The following is a 7,139-nucleotide window of genomic DNA, read 5'->3' as shown; positions in this document are numbered from 1 at the left end:
CTCCCTGCGCTTCAGTGTTTGTGAAATGTAGGGGCTCTGAGAAAAGCAACTTGAGGTGGTCCCACATTCACTGCTTCACAGCAACCTCTGTCCACACGTACAGGCAGACTGAGCTTTTCTAGCTGCCAGTACTGGGATGTGAGACCACAGCTTTTCTTCCTTGGCACCACTGCCAAATATGAAAACCAAAAGTATCATACACAAAACAGGGGTTCCTTTAAGGACAGCTGCTAACTGATCTTTTGGTTTGTTCGCTCTAACTAACTTAAACTTAGAATGCAATTCTGTTGTTTCAATACAGGCAGGAGCAGTATCCAGCATCCTCTCTCAGAGCTATTTTAATTCTGCAGGGCTAACAAGCAAGAAAAACAGTAAAAATTATTTCAGTCACTCAGGTCAGAAGATTAGTCAGAACACACCTAAGCAACTTAACTGCTGAGTAAGAAGGTACCTTTTTACGTACAGCTTTTCAGAGGAAAATCACTTTGTAACTTTCCTATATATTCATTGAGTCCATAGTAACATAACATCTGTAACCATAGATCAGCGGGCTTTTGGGCCCAAGAATCTGCTATTCATTATCAGTTTGTGTAACTACTGAAATGTCTCACTGGCGAGTACTTTGTAAGTCTTAACTAAGTAGTGTCACTTAGTAAGTGAACTGAATCCTTGCGATTCAGTAAAGTGCAATTATCATGGAGATACTTTCTCATGGACATCTTGTTGGATGTTTCACACTGAGGGAAAAGCTGTATGAAATGAAAATGAATGTTGAACACATTCAGTTCATTCACTGGCATGCCTGCAACTTCTCTCTTCCTGAGAAAGCTCCTCCAGCCCCAGCCCAGCTGCTCTCTGGCCTTACGAGCACCCACGTTGTACAGGAGTCTGCATTTAAGCATCACTTACTTGTGATGCTGACTCTATCTGATCTGACTTCGCCCTCCAAGCTTTTCAGCTGGAGTTGAAGCTCCAGAACAAGATTCCCGTTCGGAGCACTTCTAAACCACAGGGAACCCATAGGAAGGGGTGCCCTTCACATAGGGTGTTTGACCTCGGGCAGACAAGAATCTCCTGCTCACAACCCTTGGGAGTGAGCCCTGCCCTGGTACCCACCTACAGCCACTACACCTGTCTGAAGGACGGAGGGAAAAGCTGGTTGCCCAGCTTTAAACCTTTGCTATAAGCTACAGGAAGAACGAGAGGCCACTTGCAGAGACCTAAAAGGTAGAGAATTCCTATAGAAAACAGGAGACCAAATACAGCAGAAAGACTTTATTAGTGTCCTTGCAGGAGGATCTGGATAGGCTGCACCGATGGGCTGAGGTCAACTGCATGAAGTTCAACAAGGCCAAGTGCCGGGTCCTGCACCTGGGGCGCAATGACCCCAAGCAGAGCTACAGGCTGGGAGATGAGTGGTTGGAGAGCTGCCAGGCAGAGAAGGACCTGGGAGTGTTGGTGGACAGTCGGCTGAATATGAGCCAGCAGTGTGCTCAGGTGGCCAAGAAGGCCAACGGCATCCTGGCTTGTATCAGAAACACTGTGACCAGCAGGGCTAGGGAGGTGATCGTCCCCCTGTACTCAGCTCTGGTGAGGCCGCACCTCGAGTACTGTGTTCAGTTTTGGGCCCCTCGCTACAAGAAGAACATGGAGGTGCTTGAGCGGGTCCAGAGAAGGGCGACGAAGCTGGTGAGGGGCCTGGAGAGCAAGTCCTATGAGGAGCGGCTGAGGGAGCTGGGCTTGTTCAGCCTGGAGAAAAGGAGGCTCAGGGGCGACCTTATCGCTCTCTACAGGTACCTCAAAGGAGGCTGTAGAGAGGTGGGGGTTGGCCTGTTCTCCCATGTGCCTGGTGACAGGACGAGGGGGAACGGGCTAAAGTTGCGCCAGGGGAGTTTTAGGTTAGATGTTAGGAAGAATTTCTTTACTGAAAGGGTTGTGAGGCATTGGAACGGGCTGCCCAGGGAGGTGGTGGAGTCACCATCCCTGGAAGTCTTCAAAAGACGTTTAGATGTAGAGCTTAGGGATATGGTTTAGTGGGGACTGTTAGTTTTAGGTCAGAGGTTGGACTCGATGATCTTGAGGTCTCTTCCAACCTAGAAATTCTGTGATTCTGTGATTCTTGCAGAAGGAAAGAACAAACCACCTGCGTGTGAGCAACCCAGGCTGGGATTTTCCTGCTTTGGGAGTTTCTGCATTAAAAGCACGCCCCTGCGCTGGGCTCCTGAGGGCTCCAGGAGGGGTCTGTGTGGTGCAGCTCCTGCACGAAGGCAAGGGGAGACCCGTGGCAGGATAATTCGTGTGTGAACTGTGCTATTGTGTGGCCCGAGGTGTGACTGCCCATCCTTATGGGCTGCATTTACTCCTTTATTTAGTGTTTGGTGTTACAACAGGCACAGCGGGCGGCTGCGAGCCCCTGTGGTGACTGACAGCCCCCCCCCCCCCCCGCCCTGACAGGGCAGCGGCTTCGCGCCCCGGCCCGGCCCGGCCACCGTCCCGCCGTGACGTGCGCAAAGGGGGAGGGAGGGGGCAACCACCCCTACTGCGCATGCGCGCTCCGCCTCCCGCAGTCCGGCCCCGAGCGCGAGGGCTGGACCGGAAGCCGCAGCCCGCGGACAGGAAGTGACCCCTCCGCCGCCCGCCCCTCTCTTGCAGGCGTCCGCGCGGCCCTTTGTGAGTCACCTGACTGGCAGCGCCAACCGGCCAATAGCAGCTCCCGGAGCGGGGGGGGAGGAGGGGGAACGAGCCAATCAGGGCCGAGCTGCGGGCCGGCCTCGCCCCGCCTACCATGTGGGGGGGGCCGCGCTGAGGAGCGAAGGCGCGCGAGGGGGGCGGGGCCGGGCACGCGCCGCGCGCGCCCCCGAGGCTCCCCGCAGCCCCTGCGGCGGCCGGGCCGGGCCCGGGGCCGGGCGGGGCGGGGCGGGGAGGGGAGGGGAGGGGCGGGGCCGCGCGCTCTTAAGGTGGCGCCGGCGAGGGGCGGGGGGGCAGGAGGTGGTGTGAAATAAATGGCGTGGGGACCGGGTGAGGCGTCTTGCGGGTCCCCAGCTGCTGCCCCCGCTCCTGTGCTTGGCTTGCAGAGCCTCTGGGGTGGGTCTTTCAGAGCACCAGGTGTGGTTATGGGGTCACCATCCGTTACCTCCTGTGTTCCTGCAGCACGTAGCTGCCTCTCGAAGCCCCTTTTTGTATTTAACAGCGTTCTCATATTGATCTCTTTTCAAGTAGCAGAGTAAGTCAGTCACATCAGATCGTTTTTGCCTATAAAAACCAGAATATTTCATACATTTCATACATCGTTGGTGAACAACAAGAACGGGACAGGGCTCTGCCATGGCCTGCAGAAGGGAGGGCGAAGACGTGGGTGTTGGCCCTTGGTAGTGAGAGGGAACACGGTAATGGGGTCTGTAATGAGAGAATAATACGGGTAAAGGGACGGGGAATCATCCAGACAGAGAGAAGGGTAGGTAATAGCAAAGGGGGAAGAGCTCCCGCCAGAGCTGCTGGCATAGAGGCAAAACAAAGGTTTGGTTTGGGAGAAGAGGGCACAAACTTCCTGACAGAGCGGACATCGAGTGTTAGTTCCTGGTACGTCCTGAAATGAAGGCACGGGAGTTTGGCACAGATTTTGACCTGTTGAAGGAATGCAAAGAGCGTCTGGTAGATACAAGAAAAAAATGAAGCCCTGCTAAAGTAGCAAGTCTTACAGCAGCTGCTGAGCCATCAGAACAGTTTTCACATTACAGTTCACAGAAGAAAAAAATGAGAAAATTTGCTCAGAAAATAAACATATTTCCCTCCCAGTGTATTCCATGTCCTGAGCTCCACATTTTGTAGCAGTGTTACTGCTTGGAGAGATGCAAATACGAAGCTAGCCGTGGAGAGAAGAGATTGATTCAGAGACGGGGAGTCACAGATCACAGAATCACAGAATTTCTAGGTTGGAAGAGACCTCAAGATCATCAAGTCCAACCTCTAACCTAACACTAACAGTCCCCACTAAACCATATCCCTAAGCTCTACATCTAAACGTCTTTTAGAGACTTCCAGGGATGGTGACTCCACCACCTCCCTGGGCAGCCCGTTCCAGTGAAAGTCTTCCAGATGGGTGTCGGGGTGTTACCAGGTTTGTGCATTTCAGGTTTCCACGCAGCAGCGGCCGACCTGCAGCACCGGCCTTAGATTCAGGGGGATCTCATGCAGCGTCTCTCCCTTCTCCCATGCGGGTTTTGGCGTATTTCATCTTATTACGCAAGCCACCTCAGCGGGCAGCCCGCTGTGATGTTCTGACACTACGGGCAGCCCGTGTGCCCAGCGCCAGCCTCGCAGCGTGCCCACACGAGGCTCATCATTGGCACCAAAGGGGGTGGAAGTGTGACAACACGGCAGGCACTTGATGGGGGCTTTCTGTACAGATTTGTCTGGTTATAATGTGTTATAGGACTGCGGGGGAAACACGCCCCAGGCTTTGGGGACGCTCTTGTTGTGGTTATGGAGGAATACACGAAGGCAGATGAGCAGGGACAGGGATCAGAACCGGGCTGAGGGGAGCGGGACGGCGCCCACCCCCCGGGGAGGGCCGCGCTGAGGCGGCGGCCGCCATTTGGGAGCGGGGCCGGGCGGCGGCGCCTCCTTAACCCGCGTGAGGCGGGGGCGGCCGCGGCCGGGGGGAGCCGGAGGAGGCGGAGCGGCGGCCGGGGAGGAGCCGGGGCCTGCAGCGGAGCCGCCGCCAGCAGCAGCAGCCGCGGGAGCGGCGGGGCCTGGAGGGACTCAGCGCCGCCCGCCCGGGCGCCCCCTCCCCGTCCCCCGTCCCCCCCCCGCTCCGGCACCGGGGCCCGGGGAGCCCCCGGGGGCGCAGCCGAGGCCCGGCGGACGGCGGCGGAGGCGGGCGCTGAGCCCCGAGGGCCGCCGCGGCCTCCCGCGGTAGCCGGGGCCGGGGCCTGGGGGGAAGCCGGGGCCGGAGCTGCGGGCGGCTGGGCCGGGCCGGGCTGGGCTGGGCCGGGCTGGGCCGGGCTGGGGGGGACCCCCGCGGCCTGCCGGGGGTGGCGGGGATAGCCCCGAGCGGCCCCGCGCCCCCCCGGTGCCCGTCTGGGCGGTGAGGAGATTTCCCCCCCCCCTCCCCAGGCACAGGAGGCACCCCGGGTGCCCCAGGGAGGCGGTGGGCAACGCAGGAAGAAGCGGGAGCCCCGGCTGCGTGCCCAGTGGCTTTGGTTATTTATCCCTGCTCGGGAGGGAGAGCACGGGCAGGTTTAGGTGCCTCCTCTTCCCTCTTCCAGCTGCTGCCGGCCGCTGGAGGTAAAGGTGATTTGCAATACTGACCTACCTGATCCCCCTCCGTCCCGAGGGAGATCCCGCCTTCCCTAACCCCAAGAGGGTTTTCCCCAAGTGTTCGCTGCAAGGAGAGGCAGCACACCTCCCGATTACAGGGAGGGGAAAAGGCAGAGATCCCCGATAATACCCACAGCGTTGGCAAGAATTATTTCACAGAAGGTGGTCCCGCCACCCCCAAGGACAAGGTGCACCTAGAGGAAAGAACAGAGACTTGCAGGTAGGGAGACCATTGGAGATCAATTTCCCCAATCTGACAGGCGGCAAGGAGAAGAAAAGGCAGTTTCCCGGGGGAACACCCCTTTGGTATTTAGCTGCCAAAAGGGAGAGAGGATCTCCATCCAGGGATAAAACCAGCAGTTTTAGGGAGGTGACAGTCCCAGGCAGATTGTTATAATACTCAAGATTCTGATTTAATCTGCAATCCCCACGCCCTCGAAATATTTCTTGAAGAAGCTCTTGGAATAACTGACAGCAACATTCTGAGGATGGGTCTCAGAGAAGTGTGAAGAGCAGCACCCCAGAAACCAGCACTGAAGCTAATCCACCTCCCTCCAGAAGAATCTTCCAGTCAGAGTGAGTGACCGTGTTATATCACCTCCCTATTCCTATCTGTCCTTCTCTTTTGCTTTTTATCTTTATTTTCCATGTCTCTTCTCTCACCATGTCTTTTTTCCTTTTAATCTTTTTTTTCTCTCCTTCTTTTTCTGAACCGTTTCCAAACATTCCCATGGCTGTTTTTCTCCATCTCTTGTCATTTTGCGATCTTGTACCCTATGTGTAATTGATCTGATGCCTTTCCCTGCTATTTAGTTTATTGGAGACCTTAACCCTAATTAATGGTAAGAAACCTTGCTGTCCTCTGCCTTCTATTTTATTGCACTCGTGCATTAATCGTAGGCTCAGCCTTCGTCATCTCTGGTGTGGAGTGAATTTCTTCCCTTCAGGGGTCATTGAGAAGGATAATACTGGCCAAAAAGTATCGAGGAGATACAGACGGTGATTTGCAGTGCTAGTGCCCAAGGATGCCTCCATGGGGCTGGAGTGGCAGTTGTTCTCCTTGCGTGCCCTCCTGTGCAAATAACGGTGGGGATCAAATCACCGTGGGATGCAGACCTTCCTGTGCTTGGGATCTGAACGTGCAGATCCCGCGTGTCCTGCTGTACCTCGGGGCTGTGGGGTGAACGCTGGTGTGAGTGCCCTTGGGAGTGGGATCTGTTGTGCTCAGGGGCCTAGGGATGAAAAATCACGGTAGTGCCAGTGGGACCTGCTCTGAAAGTCAGAAGAAGCCATTCTACTGCTGCCAGTCTTGGTGCGTGTTGTATGCTGTGCTCACGTGAATGGTAACCCTGGTGCCGTCGCGAGCCAAGCCGGCTGCTTTCTGTAGACGAGACGGTTAATTTCCAGCCCCAGATGACTATTCTGACAGCAACGTGATTTCCTGAGAAATCGAGTCCAAGGGAGGCTTCGTTTCAAACGAAGTCAAAGCAGATCCCTGTAGAAGAACCAATCCCACGGGTACCTCACCTGAGGTACTCCTGTTTGTGTGCTCCACTGAGACAGCGGTGAGGAAATCCAAGATCAAAGGGCCCTTGACCAGGACAGGAAGCCTTGCAGCATGCATTTCACAGAACAGTGAGCAGGGAGACCCTGAAGAAAGAACGTGGCCAGTGAGATCAGACAGGGGATGATGCCTCCAGGTTCCTCCAAAATGATTTCCCATTTCTGCAGCGAATTTTGACAGTTATCCATAGCTTGAGAAGGTGCTTCTTGCTAGGGGGAGACTGAACCCAGAGGTGATGTATATTCAGAGTACTGTT

At 55.6% G+C, this 7,139-nt stretch overlaps 1 protein-coding gene across 2 annotated transcripts in view; it reads left to right on the top strand.

Annotated features, from left to right (window-relative positions):
- Positions 1-4,670: 4,670 nt before the first annotated feature.
- Positions 4,671-7,139, top strand: part of FOXJ2 (forkhead box J2) — a 30,763-nt gene continuing 28,294 nt past the window's right edge. The window contains exon 1 of one of the 2 annotated variants that reach the window (XM_068701059.1): positions 4,671-5,895. The gene's annotated coding sequence lies outside the window, so the exon portion shown is untranslated. The remainder of the gene's footprint in view (positions 5,896-7,139) is intronic. The other variant, XM_068701053.1, reaches the window with a different exon arrangement.

The sequence above is a fragment of the Anas acuta genome, chromosome 1 (genome assembly GCF_963932015.1).
Source record: "Anas acuta chromosome 1, bAnaAcu1.1, whole genome shotgun sequence".
Lineage (NCBI taxonomy): Eukaryota > Metazoa > Chordata > Aves > Anseriformes > Anatidae > Anas > Anas acuta.
The sequence above is the reverse complement of the archived record's forward strand: the minus strand, read 5'-3'. Positions and strand labels throughout refer to the sequence as shown.